The following is a 25,351-nucleotide window of genomic DNA, read 5'->3' on the forward strand; positions in this document are numbered from 1 at the left end:
TCACATGAAGGTTAGAAACTGACATCAGATGTCTTTCTCAACTGCTGTCCATCTTATTTTTTGAGGCAGAGTCTCTTTGAACATGGAGCTCACCAATTTAGGTTGACTGGTTGACGAGGGCTTCTGGTTCCTCCTAACCTGCCTCCCCAGCATGAGAATTACCAGACACAGATCTCTGGGTTCCACTGTTTATGTGGATGGTGGGGTGTTGTTGTAAATCTCTCCATCCGAAATATTCCCCGGCAATGAAAACACAACTCAGTTAATATGATTACATGCTGTGTGCCTACTTTGGGCAGATCTACCACTACATTACCATCTTCCCCATCTATGAGTCTCCTTAGAACTTGCAGTTTCTCCAGGCCATGTGATTCTGCTCAGTTTTTCTTCTTCCTCCTCCTTTGCTTCCTCTCCCTCTTCCATTTTTCCTTCTTCTCTCTCTCCCTCCTTCTGCTCCACCTTCAATTTTATCTGCCCACTCATCAGCTCTCCTTTATTTTACAAATTACCACTACATTACCATCTTCCCCATCTATGAGTCCCCTTAGAATTTGCAGTTTCTCTAGGCCATGTGATTCTGCTCAGCTTTTCTTCTTCTTCCTCCTCCTCTGCTTCCTCTCCCTCTTCCATTTTTTCCTTCTTCTCCCTCTCTCCCTCCTTCTGCTCCACCTTCAATTTTATCTGCCCACTCATCAGCTCTCCTTTATTTTACAAATTAAGGTGGGAATCAGGTTTACTGGGAATCACCTGAGTGTTGACTCATTCCTTTTTCACAGCCATTCACAGGAAAATGGAATTGATATCAAATATAATTAGCCCCAGAGCTATCCACAACACTGGGAAACCAAACTCAAGATCCACATGCACACAAAGCAAGCACTTTGCATACTGAGACATCTCCCAGGCTTCCTGTGTTAACACTTTATGAAGTCTTTGAAAAGTGATTTTCCAGCTCTGGATAAACTATCATATATTTAGCCTTGATCTAGAAGACAATAAATGATCTACTAAACAGATGGAACAGGTTTATGACACATATCCTTGGCAGGATTAACATAGTCAAAATGGCTATCTTGCTGAAAGCAATCTACAGATTCAATACAATCCCCATCAAAATTCCAGCTCAATTCTTTACCAAGTTAGAAAGGGCAATTTGGAAATTCATCTGGAATAACAAAAAATCTAGTATAGCAAAAACTATTCTCAACAATAAAAGAACCTTTGGGGGAATCACCATGCCTGACCTCAAGCTGTACTACAGAGCAATTGTGGTAAAAACTGCATAGAACTGGTACAGCAACAGACAGGTAGATCAATCAAATAGAATTGAAGACCCAGAAATGAACCCACACACCTATGGTCACTTGATCTTTGACAAGGGAGCTAAAACCATCCAGTGGAAAAAAGACAGCATTTTCAACAAATGGTGCTGGCACAACTGACAGTTATCATGTAGAAGAATTCGAACTGATCCATTCTTATCTCCTTGTACAAAGCTCAAGTCTAAGTGGATCAAGGAACTCCACATACAACCAGATACACTGAAACTTATACAGGAGAAAGTGGGGGAAAGCCTCAAAGATATTGGCACAGGGGAAAAATTCCTGAACAGAACAGCAATGACTTGTGCTGTAAGATCCAGAATCGACAAATGGGACCTCATAAAATTGCAAAGCTTCTATAAGGCAAAAGACACTGTCAATAAGACAAAAAGGCCACCAACAGATTGAGAAAGGATCTTTACCTATCCTAAATCAGATAGGGGACTAATATCCAATATATATAAAGAACTCAAGAAGGTGGTTTCCAGAAAATCAAATAACCCTATTAAAAATGGGGTACAGAGCTAAACAAAGAATTCTCAACTGAGGAATACCAAATGGCAGAGAAGCACCTGAAAAAAATGTTCAACATCCTTAATCATCAGGGAAATGCAAATCAAAACAACCCTGAGATTCCACCTTACACCAATCAGAATTGCTAAGATCAAAACTTCTGGTATCAGCAGATGTGGGAGAGGATGTAGAGAAATACGAACACTCCTCCATTGTTGGTGTGATTGTAAGCTGGTACAACCACTCTGGAAATCAGTCTGGTGGTTCCTCAGAAAATTAGACATAGTACTACTGGAAGATCCAGCAATACCTCTCCTGGGCATATACCCAGAAGATGTTCCAACTTGTAATAAGGACACATGCTCCACTATGTTCATAGCAGCCTTATTTATAATATCCAGAAGCTGGGAAGAACCCAGATGTCCCTCAACAGAGGAATGGATACAGAAAATGTGGTACATTACACAATGGAGTCCTGCTCAGCAGTTAAAAACAATGAATTTATTAAATTCTTAGGCAAATGGATGGATGTGGAGGATATCATCCTGAGAGATGTAACCCAATCACAAAAGAACACACATGGTATGCACTTACTGATATTAACCCAGAAATTTGGGCTACCCAAGATACAATTTGCAAAACACATGAAACTCAAGAAGAAGGAAGACCAAAATGTCTTTGTTCCTTCTTAGAATGGAGAACAAAATACCGATTGAAGGAATTACAGAAACAAAGTTTGGAGCTGAGAAGGAAGGAAGGACCATCCAGAGACTGCCCCACCCAGGGATCCATCCCATAATCAGCCACCAAACGCAGACACTATTGCATATGCCAGAAAGATTTTGCTGACAGGACCCTGCTACAGCTGTCTCTTGTGAGGCTATGCCAGTGCCTGGCAAATACAGAAGTGGATGCTCACAGTCATCTATTGATTGGATGGAACACAGGGTCCCTAAAGAAGTACCTAGAGAAAGTACCCAAGTTGCTAAATGGGTCTGCAACACTATAGGAGGAACAAAAAAATATAAGCTAACCAGTATCCCCCAGAACTGTGACTCTAGTTGCATATGTAGCAGAGGATGGCCTAGTTGGCCATCAATGGGAGGAGAGGCCCTTGGTATTGTGAAGACCTTATGCCTCAGTACAGGGAAATGCCACGGCCAGGGAGTGGGAGAGGGTGGATTGGGGAGCAGGTTGGTGGGAGGGTATAGGGGATTTTCGGGATAGCATTTGAAATGTAAATGAAGAAAATATCTAATTAAAAATGAAAAAAATGACCCATATCCTTTGTGTCAGCAACCATAATACATAAGACAGTGTTGACATCAGGACATCCCGAACCTATGACAGTGCTACCTGGGACCTGCAGACTGGTTGCCAAGACAACAGGCACCATATTCCCAGCATCCACTTGGCTCACCTTCCATCTTTACCTGTGTCACATCATTCTCCAAATAAATAAGGAGAACATCCCTCCCTCCCTCCCTCTCCCCCTCTTCTTTTTCTGCCCTCACCTTCTTCTCTCTTTTTCCCCAATAAAACCTCTTCCCTGTGGAACTGCCTTGGCCTAGCGTGCTGTTGAGACATGACCTGCCATTCTAACACATCAGGTTTCCTGTCTCATGAAGTGTTTTTGGCAAAAATGTTTTAAGCTGAAAATTCTAGCATTTACTCTGATTCTAGCATTTAGTCTGATTTAAGGTATATTTTCTTCTCCACATACCTATTTCCTAGTGAACTTTTAATTGCACTATGGAGTTTACGATTGCTTATAAATTGTACCATGTCTTCCGTTTTAAAGAAAGTGGAGTGACTTTTCATAAATGTGGCTTTAGTCAAGCAAAGATTAGCCCATTGCCTGTGTCCTCTGATGTGATTCAAAGTTATTCTTGGTTTATATCCATCTTCTTACACTCATTACTGTTTACAGCTAACACTGATGGGATGCCACTGACTTGTACCCATCTTTCTTCTTGATCAAATCATAATTTCTTTGAAGGCAAAGAAGTCACTTATGTTTGCAGCATAGGATCAGTCTTATAGCCACAATACAAGAAATATGCAAAATGAATATTTTATTCATTTCAATTGTTTAAAAAATGTTTATTTTTTTACTTCATGTGCATGAGTGTTTTATATATATATACATATGTATATGTATGTGTGTGTATATATATATATATATATATATATATATATATATATATAAAATGTGTGTGTGACTGGTGCCTATGGAGGCCAGAGGAAGTCATATGATGCCCTGGAACTGGAGTTACTGATGGTTCTGAGTATCCTGAGGGTGCTGGGACTTTTTGATTTCATTAAAACCTAACATATTTTGATAGATTGGAGAAGAAAGTTTAACTCTAGAAAAATTAATGATAGATAATAGTTATGTTCCCTGCTGAAATAAATAGTAAACTAAACAATCTTTCTTTTTAAAATGTTTCCAAATTTTCTGGTCAACCGTTTTTCTAATTTTCATACAAAGTTGTGATATATTTTTGTTAAGTTGTCAATTCATTAAAATACAGGGCACATTTTGTAGAATCCTTTAAGTAAGAGAATAAGTGCCAAATAAATATTCCTCATCTTAGTTTATTTCTTAATCTTATTTATTTTTAAGGACCCAAGTTTCAGTGTAGAAACAGGAAGAATAGTTGAAATAATAACTCTGAATTCTATAAGGATTGAAAATGTGATGGTAAAGAACTTCTCATTAGCTCTATTTTAGAACACCAGAGAGAACTGCTTTTCTCTTTACTAATTTTGCCCTATTCTTACAGCAACTTGCAAGTTTTGGTTACCGTACTGAATATTTTAGCACATGTTTATTCACTATTTTTTTTTAATTTCCTAAGCACAATCTTTGGCCATTTTCCTACTTATTATCATATTATATTAAAGACACTAAACTGTTGTTTGTTTTAGATACATCAATTTGCCTTGTAAATAAGAAATGATTGAGTAGCTGTCATTTTTGTGTTACTTAAATTTTTTCTTAATCATACCATGATGTTATTGTTACAGCGGATTAGATCTAAGCCTACAGATCAGCAGCCATAGGAAACATGTCTGTAGGTATCATAGATATTTCTAACAAGCTATATAGTGCTCAATATATAGTAACATAGGGCACTTATATTAAAGCATAATGCCTTCCTCACAGATGGGCTTGTATGTCTCCTGATTTTTTTCCACATAATCTGAAACAAATTTCCACATACTGTGTTTGACATGCTATGCTTTGTGTGTGTGTGCGCGCGTGCGCACATAAACATGTGTTTCTCAGCAAGTAGGATTTTAGACTTCAAGAACTGAAGTGTAAAGTTCATCAATTTCAACAGGATCTACAAAGAACAAAAGAGAGATGAAGACAATAGCTACCCATGGACTTACTTAGGCAATTTGCTGAGCTTTGCGCAGAGCATGCTACTATTGCAAAGATGGCAGCATAAAGTGAGAGCACCATTACAAAGCTAGAACTGTAGAACCAAATAGATCTTATTTGCCAAAGATCTTAAAGATTACTAAAATACTAATCTAATTATTGAGTGTAAAAATCTCACACAAATCCACATAAGAGGAAGAAACTGTTTCTTAAAGAAACACTTGGGGAATGTTATGTTATATTCAAAATAGGAATTGAATACATCCATTGTGTTATGGGACAAGAAACAAGCAGATGAAATTATACCCAAGAAGCAAGAGAATTTTAGTAGAAAGGATTCAATTAGTCAGCTGTTCATCCTAATATATGAGTGAATGTTGGAAATTAAGATTAAGTCACTGCATGACCCAAATTAGATCATGTATAATTCTCAACAGAACAGTCATTCTCATTATCATAGATTTCTTTCTTCTTCCTTGTAACTTTATTAAGCACTGAACATTTATAAAAAGTTCATTTAGAGAAACAGTATCACAATACCCATTTCATGACTCAGAATAAATACATTTGATGGTAATGTAAATATATTCTAGAATGAAATTAAATTGAACAATTAAAGATAACCAATCTGTATGGATATATGAGACAGCTTAAATTTGCCAGTTAATGACCCCTTTCCTTTGCCTTCAGACAAATTCTCCCTCAAGATTAATTTTTTAAAGTCCTTATGTTTATGTAAGTTCACTGGGATAAAATGGCCCTTATCACTTGACTCCATGTCATCCATTTTTACCCTGAAGAAATTCACCTCATTCTACACAGCTTCGCTATTAATTATAAGTCTGATCTTCAAATTATTGTAGTTGTTAAATTTTGATAAATACTAAGTTAATTCTCAATGTAAGACAATTAGATCCCCAAACAAATTCTCTTTGAACAATACAGGAAAACATGATAGTTCATTCATTCTTATTTCTTCTTAGTGCCACAATCCCCAGAACATGTAGTATATAGTTTTTTTTTTTTAAGTTTGATTTAAATAACTCCATGATGTGACTGGCAAGCTTGATAAGCCAGCTGCTTCCAACTTGGCCTTAAATGCCATCTTATAGTAAAGACAAACTAGGATCATTCCTATGATTACATCACCTTCTCTCAAAGTTTGTGCTATGCCCTGACTGTAACCTTAACTACAAATGCACTGCCTGTTTCCGGATATATCAACCATGCCTCTGTTTTTAAGACCACATTGTTATGACTACCTTGTTATCACCATCTTGCAACCATGTCTTTATTTCAGGAGGTTGTTATGACCAACTTGTCATGGTATGGTCTGCTTCTGTAGCCCTGTCTATTTGCCTGCCAATTCTCCATTAGCAAATCCCCTACTCCTGAGCTATAAAGAAATGTATTTAACAATGATCTCTTGAACCACTACTTTAGGGAGAAACAGCCCATGTACTTGAATTAAAAATCTTGCTTTCATCAATTTGGCCATGATTTGTGTTGGTGGCCTTCCTCCTCACACCTGTGGAATTAATAACAATCAGAATATTAACAAATTTCAAAATATTTTTGTAAAGCATCTCAAAAAAAATGCAGGGGTGAGGTTGGTCAAAAGAATGGTTAAGAGCACTGGCTGTTCTTCCAAAGGACCTGGGTTCAGTTCCCAACACCCACATGGTATCTCACAACCATGTGTAAGTTCAGTTCTAGAGGGTCTGACAACTTCTTTGGCTTCTGTGGTCACTACATATATGTGGTGCCCAGTCATACATGATTGGAAAAATATTCATATATTTGAAATAAAAGTAAGCCAATCTTTTTACAAAATTAATGTTTTTATTTTCTCCAACATATGTCAGTCAATAGTTCTTTCAAAGGGTCTTGATAACCTAATACCATGTCTAGAAACAGGCCAGAGTTGTGTTTAAAATTACTGCTTAGGTAATTAATCTAAAACATTTTTATACCCAGGAATTCCAGTTATAACACACACAAAAAAGTGAAGGCCCCAAAACAAATCAGCATGAAACAGAGTTCAGAAAAACATCTAAAGACAATCACTTTACTGAACTGTGCCTTTGGGGAAAACACTTGACAACTTTAGGCTCTGTCTTATGCTCACACAGCAAATATTTGTAAATGTGTCTATGTTTGTAGATATGTAATGTTACACTTGTAGCACAGTAGCTGCCCTTACCTTTATCAATCTTGTCTCCTATCACCCCATGCTGTGGTCAAACTGGACCTCAGAGCACTCTGGGCAATCCCTCCTACTGATGCAAATTTCTAGCCAATGGCTATATTTGCTCACCTCTTTCTTAGAGCAACTCTATTCTGTTTTGGCATGCCTACCCTTCTTCCTGTTGCCACATTACACAAATGCATTTCCAATAAAGGATTTTTCCACATCATGCGGTGTCCGATAGAGTTCTCTGCTCGTGGGACTGACAAACCCCCAAGAGAATCTAGTCTGACTATTGCCACTTCTCCAGATTCAGGCATTTACTCTTTATATAAACCTCTATCATTCTGCATAATTTAACATTTTGCTGACATGTACAAGTGTTGCTTCTTTTTTTTGTTGCTATTTAATCATGTTTGTTTTATTCTCCCTTTTCTATATCTACTATCAATGATTGTTTTTCTTTAAGTTAACTCTAGTATTGTAGTTGATGTAATAGAAAAGAAGGAAATTAAGGTACCCTTCGATCCATAATCCCAAAATGGGACAGAAACACACAGAAGTACTTGAACCATGCTTTCCTTCTAGCCTGTATCTACCATAGCTGTACCTCCAAGCAGCTCTGGAGATTCACTTCAGAACTCAGAAACTTGACCAGTGTCCTAAATCTCCTTGTTTAGGAGTATCCCAACCTCAGAAGTATGACTGTGGTGACAAAGGAGCTCCTCTATTGGACAAATGTCAGATTTTAGCAGGCTCTGGAATTAATCTCTGTCCTCAAGAAAAGGCACATTGGACCTTGCTTGAGCTTTCTGCCTAGGAATAACAGAGGGAACAGCTTGAGGTCTGGACAATGGCCAGTTTTCAACCTTTCTAAATCTGCCAAATGCTCACTGTGTTTGCAGAATTGTGTCTGTGGACACATATTTTTCTTAGGCTGGAAGACCTCCAGGTGTTTGCTTAAGGAAGCCATTGAAACTCAATGCAAATTAAGACCAGCTTTCTAGGAGAAGAGACTCATTTTCCAGGCTCAAGCCTTGAACATACATTATTTAGATGTTCAATATGTGTTTATGTTGTAAGTTGTTAACTATGCTTGAAATTCTAAAACACAAGCCACTTTTGCCTTTTGAAAAAGCAAACGCTTTGCTTTTCAAAATATACTTAAAATTTTTAAAATGCAAGACACTTTGCTTTACTTGGGGTTTATAATATACCATATAAAGATCTAAATTCAGGTGAAATTTGTTTTCTCAGTAAGGTTACGCTACCATCAGAGCAATTCCCAAGAACTGATTGAGTATATAAGTTTCCACTGAGAAAGTTAATTTTAGAGGAATAAAGGAAAAGAACAAGTATGAAATAATAAGTTAAAAGTTGTTGTTATCCCTATATGAAGCTAAGCTGGTTCTGCTTAAGAAAAAAGATCTTATGCCAGATCTTATTTACATCTGTAATCCTGGTACTAGTGAGGCTCATGCAGAAAGACTATGTCAATGTAAAAACATAGCTTCAAGCTCGAAGGGCATGAGAGACAATTTATTCTAGAAGCAAATATGGGTGACTAGAGCCTGGTAATAAAGATTCAGGTTATCCCAAATATCTTGTTCTATTGCAGAAGTGGTTTCATGAAATCTTATAGGTACAGGATAAAAAAACAAGTCACAAAGGACTGGAAAGATGGCTCAGTGGTTAAGAGCACTGACTCCTCTCCCAAAGATCTTGAGTTCAATTCCTATCAACCACATAGTGGCTCACAACAATCTGTAAGGGGATAAGATGCCATCTTCTGGTATGTCTTAAGACAGCTACAGTGTACTTATATACACAAAATAAACCTTTTTTAAAAGTCACAAAAAAGACATTTTTTTCTTTTTTAAAAAATTTTTTTATTAGGTATTTATTTCATTTACATTTCCAATGCTATCCCAAAAGTCCCCCACACGCTCCCCAACCCGCTCCGCACCCATCCACTCCCACTTCTTGGCCCTGGCTTTTCTCTGTACTGGGGCATATAAAATTTGCACAACCAATGGGCCTTTCTTTCCACTAATGGCTGACTAGGCCATCTTCTGATACATATGTAGCTAGAGTCAAGAGCTCTGGGGTACTGGTTAGTTCATATTGTTGTTCCTCCTATAGGGTTGCAGATCCCCCCAGCTCCTTGGGTACTTTCTCTAGATCCTCCATTGGTGGCCCTGTGATCCATTCAATAGTTGACTGTGAGCATCGACTTCTGTGTTTGCTAGGCCCCGGCATAGTCTCACAAGAGACAGCTATATCTGGGTCCTTTCAGCAAAATCTTGCTAGTGTATGCAATGGTGTCAGCATTTGGGAGCTGATTATGGGATGGATCCCCGGATATGGCTGTCCTTTTGTCTCAGCTCCAAACTTTGTCTCTGTAACGCCTTCCATGGGTGCTTGTTCCCAATTCTAAGAAGGGGCAAAGTGTCCACCTTTGGTCTTCTTTCTTCTTGAGTTTCCTGTGTTTTGCAAATTATACCTTATATCTTGGGTATTCTAAGTTTCTGGGAAAATATCCACTTATCAGTGAGTACATATTATGTGAGTTCTTTTGTGATTGGGTTACCTCACTCAGGATGATGCCCTCCAGGTCCATCCATTTGCCTAGGAATTTCATAAATTCATTCTTTTTAATAGCTGAGTAGTACTCCATTGAGTAAATGTACCACATTTTCTGTATCCATTCCTCTGTTGAGGGGCATCTGGGTTCTTTCCAGCTTCTGGCTATTATAAATAAGGCTGCTATGAACATAGTGGAACATGTGTCCTTCCTACCGGTTGGAACATCTTCTGGATATATGCTCAGGAGAGTTATTGCAAGATCCTCCAGTAATACTATGTCCAATTTTCTGAGGAACCGCCAAACTGATTTCCAGAGTGGTTGTACAATCTTGCAATCCCACCAAAAATGGAGGAGTGTTCCTCTTTCTACACATCCTTGCCAGCATCTGCTGTCACCTGAATTTTTGATTTTAGCCATTCGTACTGATGTGAGATGGAATCTCAGGGTTGTTTTGATTTGCATTTCCCTGATGATGGATAGTGAACATTTTTTTTCAGGTGCTTCTCAGCCATTTGGTATACCTCAGTTGAGAATTCTTTGTTTAGCTCTGAGCCCCATTTTTTAGTGGGGTTATTTGATTTTTCTGGAGTCCACCTTCTTGAGTTCTTTACATATATTGGATATTAGTCCCCTATCTGATTTAGGATAGGTAAAAATCCTTTCCCAATCTGTTGGTGGCCTTTTTGTCTTATTGACAGTGTCTTTTCCAGAAGCTTTGCAATTTTATGATGTCCCATTTGTCGATTCTGGATTTTTACAGCACAAGCCATTGCTGTTCTATTCAGGAATTTTCCCCCGGTACCCATATCTTCGAGGCTTATCCCTACTTTCTAATCTATAAGTTTCAGTGTCTCTGGTTTTATGTGGAGTTCCTTAATCCACTTAGATTTGACCTTAGTACAAGGAGAGAGGAATGGATCAATTTGCATTCTTCTACATGATAACTGTCAGTTGTGCCAGCACCATTTGTTGAAAATGCTGTCTTTTTTCCACTGGATGGGTTTAGCTCCCTTGTCAAAGATTAAGTGACCATAGGAGTGTGAGTTCATTTCTGGGTCTTCAATTCTATTCCATTAGTGTACTTGTTTGTCACTATACAGGTACCATGCAGTTTTTATCACAATTGCTGATGTAGTACAGCTTTAGGTCAGGCATGGTGATTCCACCAGAGGTTTTTTATCCTTGAGAAGAGTTTTTGCTATCCTAGGTTTTTTGTTATTCCAGATGAATTTGCAGATTGCCCTTTCTAATTCGTTGAAGAATTGAATTGGAATTTTGATGGGGATTGTATTGAATCTGTAGATTGCTTTTGGCAAGATAGCCATTTTTACTATATTGATCGTGCCAATCCATGAGCATTGGAGATCTTTCCATCTTCTGAGATCTTCTTTAATTTCTTTCTTCAGAGATTTGAAGTTCTTATCACACAGATCTTTCACCTCCTTAGTTAGAGTCACACCAAGTTATTTTATATTATTTGTGAGTATTGAGAAGGGTGTTGTTTACCTAATATCTTTCTCAGCCTGTTTATCCTTTCTGTAGAGAAAGGCCATTAACTTGCTTGAGTTAATTTTATATCCAGCTAGTTCATTGAAGCTGTTTATCAGGTTTAGGAGTTCTCTGGTGGAATTTTTAGGGTCACTTATGTATACTATCATATCATCTGCAAAAAGTGATATTTTGACTTCTTCCTTTCCAATTTGTATTCCCTTGATATCCTTTTGTTGTTGAATTGCTCTGGCTAGGACTTCAAGTACAATGTTGAATAGGTAGAAAGAAAGTGGGCAGCATTGTCTAGTCCCTGATTTTAGTGGGATTGTTTCGAGCTTCTCACCATTTACTTTGATGTTGGCTATTGGTTTGCTGTAGATTGCTTTTATCATGTTTAGGTATGGGCCTTGAATTCCTGATATTTCCAAGACTTTTATCATGAATGGGTGTTGGATTTTGTCAAATGCTTTCTCTGCATCTAACAAGATGATCATGTGGTTTTTGTCTTTGAGTTTGTTTATATAGTGGATTACGTTGATGGATTTCCATATATTAAACCATCCCTGCATCCCTGTAATAAAACCTACTTGGTCAGGATGCGTGATTGTTTTGATGTAGTCTTGGATTCAGTTAGGGAGAATTTTATTGAGTATTTTTGCATCGATATTCATAAGGGAAATTGGCCTGAAATTCTCTATCTTTGTTGGGTCTTTCTGTGGTTTAGGTATCAGAGTAATTGTGGCTTCATAGAATGAGTTGGGTAGAGTAACTTCTGCTTCTATTTTGTGGAATAATTTGTAAAGAACTGGGATTAGATCTTCTTTGAAGGTCTGATAGAACTCTGCACTAAACCCATCTGGTCCTGGGCTTTTTTTGGTTGGGAGACTATTAATGACTGCTTCTATTTCTTCAGGGGATATAGGACTGTTTAGATCATTAACCTGATCCTGATTTAACGTTGGTACCTGGTATCTGTCTAGAAACTTGTCCATTTCATCCAGGTTCTCCAGTTTTGTTGAGTATATCCTTTTGTAGAAGGATCTGATGGTGTTTTGGATTTCTTCAGAATCTGTTGCTATGTCTCCCTTTTCATTTCTGATTTTGTTAATTAGGATGCTTTCTCTGTGCCCATAGTGAGTCTGGCTAAGGGTATATCTATCTTGTTGATTTTCTCAAAGAACAAGCTGCTCCTTTGGTTGATTCTTTGAATACTTCTTTTTGTTTCCACTTGGTTGATTTTGCCCCTGAGTGTGATTATTTCTTGCTGTCTATTCCCCTTGGGTGAATTTGCTCCCTTTTGTTCTAGAGCTTTTAGGTGTGTTGTCAAGCTGCTAATGTGTGCTCTCTCTAGTTTCTTTTTGGAGGCACTGAGAGCTATGAGTTTTCCTCTTAGAAATGCTTTCATTGTGTCCTGTAAGTTTGGGTATATTGTGGCTTCATTTTCATTAAACTCTAAAAAGTTCTTAATTTCTTTCTTTATTCCTTCCTTGGCCAAGGTATCACTAAGAAGAGTGTTTTTCAGTTTCCATGTGAATGTTGGCTTTCTATTATTTATGTTGTTACTGAAGATCAGCCTTAGTCCATGGTTATCTGATAGGACGCATGGGACAATTTCAATATTTTTGTATCTGTTGAGGCCTGTTTTGTGACCAATTACATGGTCAATTTTTGAGAAGTTACCCTGAGGTACTGAGAAGAAGGCAAATCCTTTTGTTTTAGGATAAAATGTTTTGTACGTATCTGTTAGATCCATTTGTTTCATAACTTCTGTCAGTTTCACTGTGTCCCTGTTTAGTTTCTGTTTCCACAATCTGTCTATTGATGAAAGTGGTGTGTTGAAGTCTCCCAGTATTATTGTGTGAGGTGTAATTTGTGCTTTGAGCTTTACTAAAGTGTCTTTAATGAATGTGGCTGCCCTTGCATTTGGAGCATAAATATTCAGAATTGAGAGTTCCTCTTGGAGGATTTTACCTATGATGAGTAAGAAGTGTCCCTACTTGTCTTTTTTGATAACTTTGGGGTTGGAAGTTGACTTTATTCGATATTAGAATGGCTACTCCAACTTGTTTCTTCAGACCATTTGCTTGGACATTTGTTTTCCAGCCTTTCATTCTGAGGTAGTGTCTTTCTTTTTCCCTGAGATGTGTTTCCTGTAAGCAGCAAAATGTTGGGTCCTGTTTGTGTAGGCAGTCTGTTAGTCTATGTCTTTTGATATTAAGAGATATTAAGAAAAAGTAATTGTTGCTTCCTAGTATTTTTGTTGTTAAAGTTGGCATTCTGTTCTTGTGGCTGTCTTCTTTTAGGTTTGTTGAAGGATTACTTTCTTGCTTTTTCTAGGGCGTGATTTCTGTCTTTGTATTTTTTTTTTCTGTTACTATCCTTTGAAGTGCTGGATTCTTGGAAAGACAATGTTTGAATGTGGTTTTGTCGTGGAATACTTTGGTTTCTCCATCTATGGTAATTGAAAGTTTGGCTGGGTATAGTAGCCTGGGCTGGCATTTGTGTTCTCTTAGTGTCTGTATAACATCTATCCAGGATCTTCTGGCTTTCATAGTCTCTGGTGAAAAGTCTGGTGTAATTCTGATAGGCCTGCCTTTATATGTTACTTGACCTTTTTCCCTTACTGCTTTTAATATTCTATCTTTATTTAGAACATTTGCTGTTCTGATTATTATGTGTCGGGAGGAATTTCTTTTCTGGTCCAGTCTATTTGGAGTTCTGTTGGCTTCTTTTATGTTCATGGGCATCTCTTTCTTTAGGTTTGGGAAGCTTTCTTCTATAATTTTGTTGAAGATATTTGCTGGCCCTTTAAGTTGAAAATCTTCATTCTCATCTACTCCTATTATCCGTAGGTTTGGTTTTCTCAGTATGTCCTGGATTTCCTGGATGTTTTGGTTAGGATCTTTTGCATTTTGTATTTTCTTTGATTGTTGTGCCGATGTTCTCTATGGAATCTTCTGCACCTGAGATTCTCTCTTCCATCTCTTGTATTCTGTTGCTGATGCTCGCATCTATGGTGCCAGATTTCTTTCCTAAGGTTTCTATGTCCAGCTTAGCCTCGCTTTGGGTTTTCTTTATTGTGTCAACTTCCCTTTTTAGGTCTAGTATGGTTTGTTCATTTCCATCACCTGTTTGGATGTGTTTTCTTCTTCTTTCTTTTTTTTTTTAAAGGACTTGTAACTCTTTAGCATTGTTCTCCTATATTTCTTTAACTGACTTATTAAAGTCCTTCTTGCTGTGTTCTACCATCATCATGACACGTGCCTTTAAATCTGGGTCTAGCTTTTCGGGTGTGTTGGGGTGTCCAGGACTGGCTGTGGTCGGAGTGCTGGGTTTTGATGAAGGTAAGTGGTCTTGGTTTCTGTTAGTAAGATTCTTATGTCTGCCTTTCGCCATCTGGTAATCTCTGGAGTCAGTTGTTATAGTTGTCTCTGTTTAGAGTTTGTTCCTCTCGTGATTCTGTTATTCACTACCAACAGTCCTGGGAGACTAGCTCTCTCCTGAGTTTCAATGGTCAGAGCACTCTCTGCAGGCAAGCTCTCCTCTTTCAGGGAAGGTGCACAGACATCTGGCATTCAGACTTGCCTACTAGTAGAAGATGAAGGCCTGAAACAGTGCCCGTCCCAGAAGCTGTTACCTTCTGTAGTCCACACTTTCACCTGTGCAGACTAGTCTCAGCAGGATCCAGGAACCAAGATGTCTCCATCAGATGCTCCAGCAACTCCCTCCCAGGCTGGGCCAATACCTGTCCTCTGGCATGAAAGGTGCCCAGATGTCTGGAGCCGGAAACAGGGACTGTTTCAGAAGCTCTGTGGTTCCTACCTGTCCCCGAAGTTGTTAGCTTCTGTAGTCCACACTCTCACCTGTGCAGACTAGTCTTGGTGGAATCTGGGAACCAAGATGTCTCCCACAGAGGCTCAAAACAAGACATTTATAAGATATATTGTGGGTGATGGGGAGCTGGAGAGATAGCTCAGTGGTTAAATGCACTGGCTCTTCCAGAGGTCCTGGGTTCAATTCCTAACACCCATATGGCAGCTCACAACTATATTTAACTCTAATTCCAGGGTATCCAAAGTCCTCATCTGGCCTTTATGGTCACCGAAGTCATGTGGTACATAGACATGCATGCAAGCAGAGCCCATAAAATAAAATAAAATAAAATAAAATAAAATAAAATAAAAAGATTTAAAAATATAAAATGGATTGGTTGGGACCACAGGGATGCAGGTACAAGGCTACCACCAAGTGGAGAAAATTCTATTACACATCTCCACACTATCTGATAATATTCTTAGCTTTGGATTAGTAGAAGGCAGGAGGTTGCTAAGAATACATTTTAAAGCCTTTTGATGATCACAAGGATATTAGGTCAGTCATAGAGATGAACAATTAATGACTTTTCAAAGGACTAACATAGTCTAAGCTAATTTGGCTGTGTTGTGCAGCATTTTAGTTTAACTCTCCATGATCACAAAGTTCAGATGTTTAGTTTTGAGGGTTTATTTGTTTATTTTTTTTTAAAGGACAGATCTCATTTTTATAGTTCTGTCAGTCCTAGAACTCATTATGTAGACCAGGCTACCAGGCCAGACTAGAACTCACAGATATCTACATGTCTCTGCCTTTGAATATGAAATTAAAGGCACGTGCTTTGTAAAGTTTTTAACACAGGCTTTCTTCGTCCTTTTCTTCCCTCCTTCCTCCCTTCCTTTCTTCATCTCCATTACCTCCACCCCTCCTCCTTTCCCCCCTCCCTCCTTCCCTTCAGTTTTTTTTTTCTTAGCATGTGGATTCAAGGCTAGATAGAGGGAGACCATCTCAAAAACATAATCCCCTGAGCTAGAGAGGTGGCTGAGTAGTTATATGCTCTTGCAGAAGACCCAAGTTTGGTTTCTAGCATCAACATCAGGTGGCTCACAAATACCTGTAACACCAATTCCAGAGGATCTAACACCTTCCTCTGGAATCTTCAGGCAGGGGCACTCAAACACACACACACACACGCACACACACACACACACCACAACTAAATCTTTTTAAAAGCATAACCACCTAAAAAGTCCCTAAAAACACCTATAACAGCTTAATAATGAATACATTAAGTGACACATTGTAAGGTCAGGCTAAATTGAAAGTCTGAGCACAGTGGTTTGACTATTTTCCCCCAGTTTAATCCCCTAATGCAACAGTGTGAAGAGGTGGGACACAAAAGCCCTCAGGAATTGATTCAACACCTTTAGTATAGGAATGGGTTAGTTAGGACAGAAGAGGACTTCTGAATAAATGGTGAGTTTGCTCTCTTTCCTTTTTGTTTTCTACTCTAGGATGTTGCAATAAAAGATCTTTGGCAGAGTTAAGCCCTTTGGTTCTAGATACAAAAGCCTTCAGAGATATTAGAAGAAAACCTTCATTTTTGTGAGCATGTGTCAGTTACCTAGTCACCTATGTCCTGTGATAATACCCCAAAGCAGCTGAAGCAGGAACTCGATGCTAAGAAGTGAGGCTGGTGGGGTAATAAATGCTTGAAACTGTGCAAGTGGCTTTGAGCTGAGATTAGGAAATGTTGAAGGAGCAGTCCAGGAAAATTCTGAGATGGTCATGAATATGGCATTAAGGACTCTTCTTGTGAATGCTCAGAAGAACACAAAAGCAGCATGCTTAAATTTTCAAAGGAATTGCTTTGACCAGTGGTTCTCAACCTGTGATTCTTGACCCCCTTTTGGAGGGGAATCAATGACTCTTTCACAGGGGTCATGTAACACCATTGGAAATATCAGATATTTACATTATGATTGATAATAGTAGCAAAATTAAAAGTTATGAAGTAGTAACAAAAATAACTTTTATACTTGGCAGGTCATCATAACATGAGCAACTGTATTAAAGGGCCACAGCATTAGGAAGGATGAGAAACACTGGCTTAAGTGGTCATGATCATGTTATTGGTAGAAATATAGACAGTAGATTCAACTCTGGTGAAGGCACACACAGAAAGGAGGAACAGGGTATTGGAAAGGGAAAGTCATTCTTGTTATATAGCTGTGAAACCTCACAGAAGTGTATCTGTGTCCAAAGACTATATGGAAGTCAGAATTTAAAAGCTGAGCTCTCATTGATGAAATATGTGACAGCAAAGTATTTAAGACATTATATGACTTAAGATTGTATGGTTTAACGCCCTGCACTTGTGTAAGCCATTGCTTCATTTGAGGTACTGCATGGTTTCTTTTTCTTTTTTGGCTACTTACAGTGAAAGGAGAGAAGAAATTATTTAAGGAAAGCAATTAAAAGAGAAACAGGAGAAATTTAGATAACTCTTAGCTTGGCTGTATGAAAAGATGAAAAATGTGTGTCCTGGAAAGAGACTATCAGAGGTACAGTCAAGTGATCATTTGCTAAAGAGATTAATACAGACAAAGAAGAGCGAGGTTTCATTTGCCAAGGCAAAGGAAGAATGATTCCAAAGATATTTTAGAGATCCTTAAGGCGAGTGATAAGCTGAAGGAGATGGTTGCTCAAGAATGCCTATAGAAAATTTGTATACGAATTTTTTTTTCTTTAATTCTGGCACAGTCCTCCTGAGCTACCCTAGTCACACATGACATAAGCAACCCAGGTGAGCCTGTTTCTCCCAAAAGTACAAGTCATAAAACTCTGATGTTATCCATAACACAAGACCTTTGGGACCATGGTGACCTCCACCTAAATTTCACAGGATGTTGTAGACAGGCTTGGGGAAGTCAGCTCTGAATGCTACCATGTAGGAGAGACTTTCATGGCAGAGCTACCTCAGAAAGCACCAACTAGTTAGTATCTTGTGGTGCCAAAGGAGATGCTCCAGGGCTGTAGGGCAAGCAGAATATGTCATCAACCTGGAAAGCTAACAAGCATGAAATGTCAACCCATACAAACTGATGAGTAGAGTTAATGGAGCTTAGAAATAGGTTGGACTAGACCTACTTAAGATCTTAGAGGCCCAAACCACGGTTCCAGTATGCTCAGGAAGTCAGACACAGAATCAAAGGAGGTTTATATTTTATTTTTTAAATTTGTTTTAATTTTTTCCGGCTTTCATACTACAGAGTGTTTCTGTGCTTGGTTTTAGAATTACTTGGGAGCAGTTATCTCTTTTATTCTATTCTTCTCTTTTGACATGAGAGAGTCTAAGCTTTCTTCTTATTCCACCACTGGATTTGAGAAGCAGATAATTTTGATCAATTGAAAATAAACTTCCCTTCCAATGAACTGTGCCTTAATTGTGATTCACTTGATTTAGATAGAATCTACAATGTGAATTTTTGGCTATTGGGTTGAGTTGGTACTGAAAGTCAGTTAAGATTTGGGGACTATGAGTAGCTTTTTCTTGTGAGAAGGTCATAGATTTTGGTGGCCAGAGACAAAAATCTGCATTTGAATGTGTACTCAGGGCTTCATGCTCAAACCCCGAAGTTACCTGAAAGACTGGACTAATACTGGTGGGGTGGGATGGGTTAATTTTCACAGGAGACGGATCTGGATAAAATGCTGAACTGAGTCACATCTTTAATCCCAAAACTTGGGAGGCAAATGAAGGCAGACTTCAGTGAGTTCAAGGCCAGCCTGTTCTACTGAGCAAGTTATAGGACAGCCAGGGCTACACAACAGAAAGACCCTGTTTCAAACAACAACAACAACAACAATAAAAACAAGTGAATTGAACCTCATGACTCCCTCCCTCCTTCCTATGTAATTGCTTGCCATGTTGTCTTCCATTGTGGGATGATGTAACAGGAAGGCTTTCAGCAGACATAGGCTCTGTATATTTGGCTTTCTAGCTTCATAAACCATAACAAATAATTCTCTGTTCTCTATAGACTATTTAGCCTCAGCTATTCTATTGCAATAGCATGAAAATGAATGAAGTCAGTTGAGAAAAAGAGTAATATACAAAAGTAAACGTGAATGTTTACATCTTGGATAGCTATAACATTCATAGGGGGAATGTCTTTTCTATCTCATTTGGTAGACAAAGAAGTCAAGATGCTGTTGAGTAAGAAATTTTCTTGCTGTTCTAAAAACTTAGGTATGTTGAATTACTTTTGGTTTGTGGCAAGATAAACCAGGTAAACCAAGCAGAATAAAATTATAATCTTAAAAAAAAAAATGGGGCTATGGAGTTGGCTCAGTGTTGGCAAAAAGAATTGTTGTGCAAATATGAGGACCCTGCACCAAACCAGGGGTTTGGGACTTGGGAGTAAAAGAAGTACCAGGGTTGGCTGGGAACGAAGCTTCTAAGGAAACCACAAGCTTTAAGTTCAGTGAGAGGCCTGATCTTGAGAGAACATCACAGACGGTGGTAGATCAGGACAGTAGGCATCCTTCTCTAGCCTCTCTGCCATGGCCTACAAAATCTGTTCAACTCTGGTAAGATGAGTCTTCTCTTTATACACTCTTTTCTCATGGACCATGGTTACAACAAATCCTATCTGGGATAGGATTCAAACTTGGGTTTAGCTTTAGCTTTAGGCATTAAATTAAAAACAATACTAAAGAAATGAGAATTCAACACATAAATGGTAAACCCACTCACACATACATAGTAATGGAGCTAAAGCAGAAAATAGGCATTGGAGCTCTTTGGTGATAGTACTGTAAGGACAATCTTTATGGAGCACCGAATAAGTATTTTTGTGTTGCAAGGCAGAACAGAACACACCATATTCTCTTTGAAATGTTTTCTTAGTCGATGGAAAATAATATATTCTATTATCAAGTCTATTATATTACCATGTTATTATCTAAATCTAGAGCTCTTGGTTCTTAGGGGACAATGTTTCTAGTGCTTTCCATACCTGTGATTCCTGGTTTCTTAAGGCTAATGTCCAGTGTAGCAGAGACAATGGCATGTCTTACGTAGACTATCTCTGCATTTTTTTTAAATTCCCTTTGGTCAAATATATTCTTTCTTTTTAACCTGTATGGTAGTTTTAGTTTTAAGTTTCGTTTTGTTGTTTGTCTGTCTGAGACACATTGCATTGTGTAGCCCTGGCTGACTTGGAATTCACTTTGCAGATCAGGTTGGCCTTAAACTCACAGAGATCTAGTTTCCTTTGCCTCCAGAATGCTGGGACCAAGCCCGGTTTTGTTTGTTTGTTTGCTTATCTTCTGTCCAAAGTTTCCTTTGTTTGCTGAGGGTTTTCTTTCTTTGTTTTTGAGTTGGGAGGGAGGTCTGTTTACTCACCAGAACTCATCTTATAGAAGTCTATGTAGTTTTACTGGCAGTAATTAGACCGGCATTCAATGATGACTTTCTTCCTTGTGTAAACTAAAGCTTGAGAGCTGGCTTTTAATTTCCAGAGAATCATGCCTATTTCTTATGCAGCTGGGAAACTACCAACTAGGTTTGGAAGTGAGCATTCTTTCTTGGTCATCTCTGTGCATCAGGTAACAGAGGGATAAGCTCTAACAACACAAATACTGTAGCATCAAAGCCATCAAGTTATAGGACCTCGGTGAAAGGGTAACAGATTTTGGTGAGATCTGGTCTCTAAATCAGGTTTCTCTTAGAATGAACAGTGGTTGAGTCAGTTATCCTATGTGAATCAAAACTGGTTCACATCCCTTGTGATGCTTAGATAGAAAACCAAAAGTATGGGCTGTCTCTAATTAAGTTCAGAGAATCTAAGTTCCTATGGAACTAAACAAACAATTATGTCTAATATTGGCTCAAACGTGCTCTCTGGGTTCTGAATAGATGATGGTGTAGTGATTGAGAGTGGAAGAAATGATCTCAATCTTGTTGGCTTATGCAAACTACAAATATTTCTTTCGGTAGGGCACAAAGTAATCCTTGTCCTTAAGAATCTCTAATGGGGCCCAGTCACAGGAGCCAGCCTTGCCTGCAGTTTCCTGAACTAAGTGCTTCTGTCCACCCAGAGCAACTGATTCTAAGGCCTGACTCTAGCAATGGCCTTCGAAAATCTGTGCAAAGTGCTTATCAGTGAACCCTGCTGCCAGAAGATCCTGCAAGATGGAGGGGCTCCCGGTGGTGAAGAACTTGAGCAAGGAAGAGCTGACAGCAGAGCTGCAGGACTGTGAAGGTCCTATCGTCCGGTCAGTTACTAAGGTCACTGCCGATGTCATCAATGCAGCAGAGAAGCTCCAGGTGGTGGGCAGGGCTGGTACAGGTGTGGACAATGTGGATCCGGAGGCTGCCACGAGGAAGGACATCCTAGTCATGAACACCCCTAATGGGAACAGCCTCAGTGCTGCGGAGCTCACCTGTGGGATGATCATGTGCCTGGCCAGGCAGATTCCCCAGGCAATGGCTTCGATGAAAGATGGCAAATGGGACCGGAAGAAGTTCATGGGGACAGAACTGAACGGGAAGACACTGGGAATTCTTGGCCTTGGCAGAATAGGAAGAGAGGTGGCCACCCGAAGAGAGGTGGTCACCCGTTCCTTTGGAACGAAGACTGTAGGCTATGACCCTATCATTTCTCCTGAAGTTGCAGCCTCCTTTGGTGTTCAACAGCTGCTGCTGGAGGAGCTCTGGCCTCTCTGTGATTTCATAACTGCCCATACCCCACTCCTGCCCTCCACCACAGGCTTGCTGCATGACAGCTCCTTTGCTCAGTGCAAGAAAGGCGTGCAGAGTGGTGAACTGTGCTCGAGGAGGCATTGTGGATGAAGGTGCCCTGCTCCGAGCCCTGCAGTCTGGTCAGTGTGCTGGGACTACACTGGATGTGTTTACAGAAGAGCCACCACGGGACCGGGCCTTAATGGATCATGAGAACTTCATCAGCTGTCCCCACCTGGGCGCCAAGGAAGCCCAGAGCCGCTGTGGGGAGGAAATCACAGTCCAGTTTGTCGACATGGTGAAGGGGAAATCTCTAACAGGGGTCGTAAATGCTCAGGCCCTTACCAGGGCCTTCTCTCTACACACCAAGTCTTGGATTGGTCTGGCAGAAGCATTGAACACGCTGATGCACGCCTGCACTGGATCCCCTAAAGGGACCATCCAGGTGGTTACACAAGGAACATCTCTGAAGAATGCTGGAACCTGCCTGAGTCCTGCAGTCATTGCTGGCCTTCTAAGAGAGAAACATTCAAGCAAGAAGACGTGAACTTGGTGAACGCTAAGCTACCGTGGAAAGAGGCTGGCCTCATTATCACCACCTCCAACAGCCCTAGGGTCCCAGGTGAGCAGGGCAGCAGGGAATGCCTCCTGACTGTGGCCCTGGCAGGTGTCCCCTACCAAGCTGTGGGCTTGGTCCAGAGCATCACACCAATGCTGCAGGAAGGATGTTCCCCCCAGACCCTTGTAACATCTTCAGAGTGTTAACTTGCTTAAAAGAATTGGTGAGTTGAAAATTGAATATATAGCGAGGGATGTGTCTCATTTCTTATGTGTCTAGGATTATGTTTAAAGGACATTCTACATACAGGAAATACATAGATGAGAGTAGACATAGGGTATTTGATGGTATGAGAAAGAACTCCAGCAGCAGACATGGCAAGCACTGGCCACTTACTCAAGATTAGATGTGAGGCAGCACCATGAGCATGGCCATTTGGAGGCTTGTCTTTCGATGATGCTGTGTTTCTAAAGAATCCTTTTGCATGTGTACACTAATGTCACCTGTACAAAACAGACCTTGTTTTCACTTGACACTTGGATTTTGTTAAGCCTTATCCAGCAAAGTATGATGGTGATGTATCCACATGCTTTGAATGAGAATGCCCCTCATAGGCTCATGGATTTGACTATTTGGCCGTCATTGGTGGTAATATTAGGGAGATTAAGGAGGTGTGGCCTTGTAGAAAGAAGTATGGGACTAAGAGTGGGCTGTGGCACATGTTCTTTTCTCCTTTCTTCCTCCCTACCCTTATTTGCAGTTAAGACATGCATCCCAGCTTCCTGCTCTTGCCACCATACATGTATGCCATGATGAACCCTAATCCCTCTGGAACCATAAACCCTTTCTTCTATAAGTTGCCTTGGTTGTGGTGTTTTATCACAGCAATAGAAAAGTGATACAATATCAAATAGATAGATTTGAGGGTTTTTTTGTTTGTGTAATTTCACACAGAGGACATTTACATGACAACGATTTAAAGGTTTACATGATGGTAAGCCTATTGATTGCTTTCAGGATTTAAGAATACAGTAATATAGCTCTTGTAGAATGAGAAAACCAAAGATTATACTACTTTATCATGCTTAGTGTTAATCCCATGTTTCATCGGAAGAAGAAGAACAATTTCCACAATTTTGAGTCAAATTTGAAGCAAGCTTTAATTATATACTGACCAGGATAGACTCTGGTCAGGTCCACTCTCTCAAATTCCACCTAGTGGAGATGAGTAGCAGGTTCTAGGGGCTTTTTAAGGGCAAAACCATGTGGATACCATATTTCCAATGTGGCTTTGTTATTTTCCAAGAACTACAACTCCCAGGATTCCCTTGGCCTTGGCAGGTAAAGCTTGCAGGCTGAATTTTTCTCTAACATAAACTTTTGGGGATAGTGAATGAGGCTGACAAAAGACAGATTAACTAGAGAAAGAGGTTTTTGGTGTGTATAGCTAGGGAAGAAATAGTTGACTTGGGTTGGAGAGTTGGATCAGTGGCTAAAAGCACTTGTTGTTGCAAAAGACCTGGGTTTGAGTCCCAGCACCCACATGGAGGCTTACCATTTCCTCAAGGACCAGCACCTTTGGTACATAGATACAAATGAAGGTGAAACTCTAAAAACATATTTTTTCAAAGGAATAGTTGGCACATCAAATTGCCAGAGTTAGGGACTTAAAAACCTAGTTTAATAAATAAAGAGAGACATAGGCAGAAAAAGAGGAACAACATAAAATTTACTAGTGTAGAACAAGTAGAGTTTTGAAGAATTAATGAGGGTTGTGAACGTTTATGGTGATGTCTGTCAGTTCACTTGTGAGAAGTCTTGCTTCTTCCTGCCCAGACAGGAGCTTCTCTGTGTCCCTGCTATGTTGTAATCTACCTGTAGAGGGGACTTATTTTCCAGCAGACGCTACTTGGGCTCAGATATTGGAAGAATCACAAAAGCTTGTCTTTGCATGTATTGATCCTTAGTAGCCTCCAGCCTTCCACAGTTTATGCCAAAGTATCATTTATTTAGTGGTTCATATATATTCTGATCCCATGTACTCTATAACCAGCTGCCATAAGAAAACTGCAAACATTAACTCAACATGTATAAAAAGAGATGTAGATCTTTGCACAAAGAGATAACATTTTGATGACTTCTTGCCATGTAAAGTTAAAAGATGGCAATTGGAAGATTATGTAGCACATTTCAAAATCAATTCTGGATTTCACCCCCAAACAGGTAGCAACTAATACACTACTTCTTAAAGCTTACATAATCTTAAAAATGACAAACACAATATTTTGATAAAAGAAATCATTACAGAGACAGAATATACTGAATTATACTTTCTCATGATAACAACAATTTAAGTACATTAGAGAAAAAAATTAATAGAGCCACATTGAAAATGTATGTTTTTAACTATTTGTAAATGAATAGAAGAAGCAATTAATGGATCCCTAGTATTAATGTATGTTTTACTAAGAGTTTATATTCATGACCCAAGAATTCATGTACAATATTGGGTAAAAGAGTATCATATCTGTAACCTCCCCCCCTCAGCCTGAAATCTGGCTGATCAGGTTTGACTGTTATCACCAGGAGAGCATCGGGGGTGGAGCCTGCCACCCTATCGTTCTGCCACTCCAACTGCTGCTCCTGCCGCCTGGCAGTTCAGGAGCCAACACGTGGTCACCTGCAACTGGACTCCAAGGATGATTTGGTGGGAATGGGCTCCACCCCCTTCTTCATGGC

General features: G+C 39.4%; 1 pseudogene; it reads left to right on the top strand.

Annotated features, from left to right (window-relative positions):
* Window positions 1–21,440: 21,440 nt before the first annotated feature.
* LOC110303487 (D-3-phosphoglycerate dehydrogenase pseudogene) lies at window positions 21,441–22,818 on the top strand (annotated as a pseudogene).
* Window positions 22,819–25,351: the final 2,533 nt, after the last annotated feature.

Source organism: Mus caroli, unplaced genomic scaffold (assembly GCF_978045245.1).
Source record: "Mus caroli unplaced genomic scaffold, Mus_caroli_1 scaffold_9, whole genome shotgun sequence".
Classification (NCBI taxonomy): domain Eukaryota; kingdom Metazoa; phylum Chordata; class Mammalia; order Rodentia; family Muridae; genus Mus; species Mus caroli.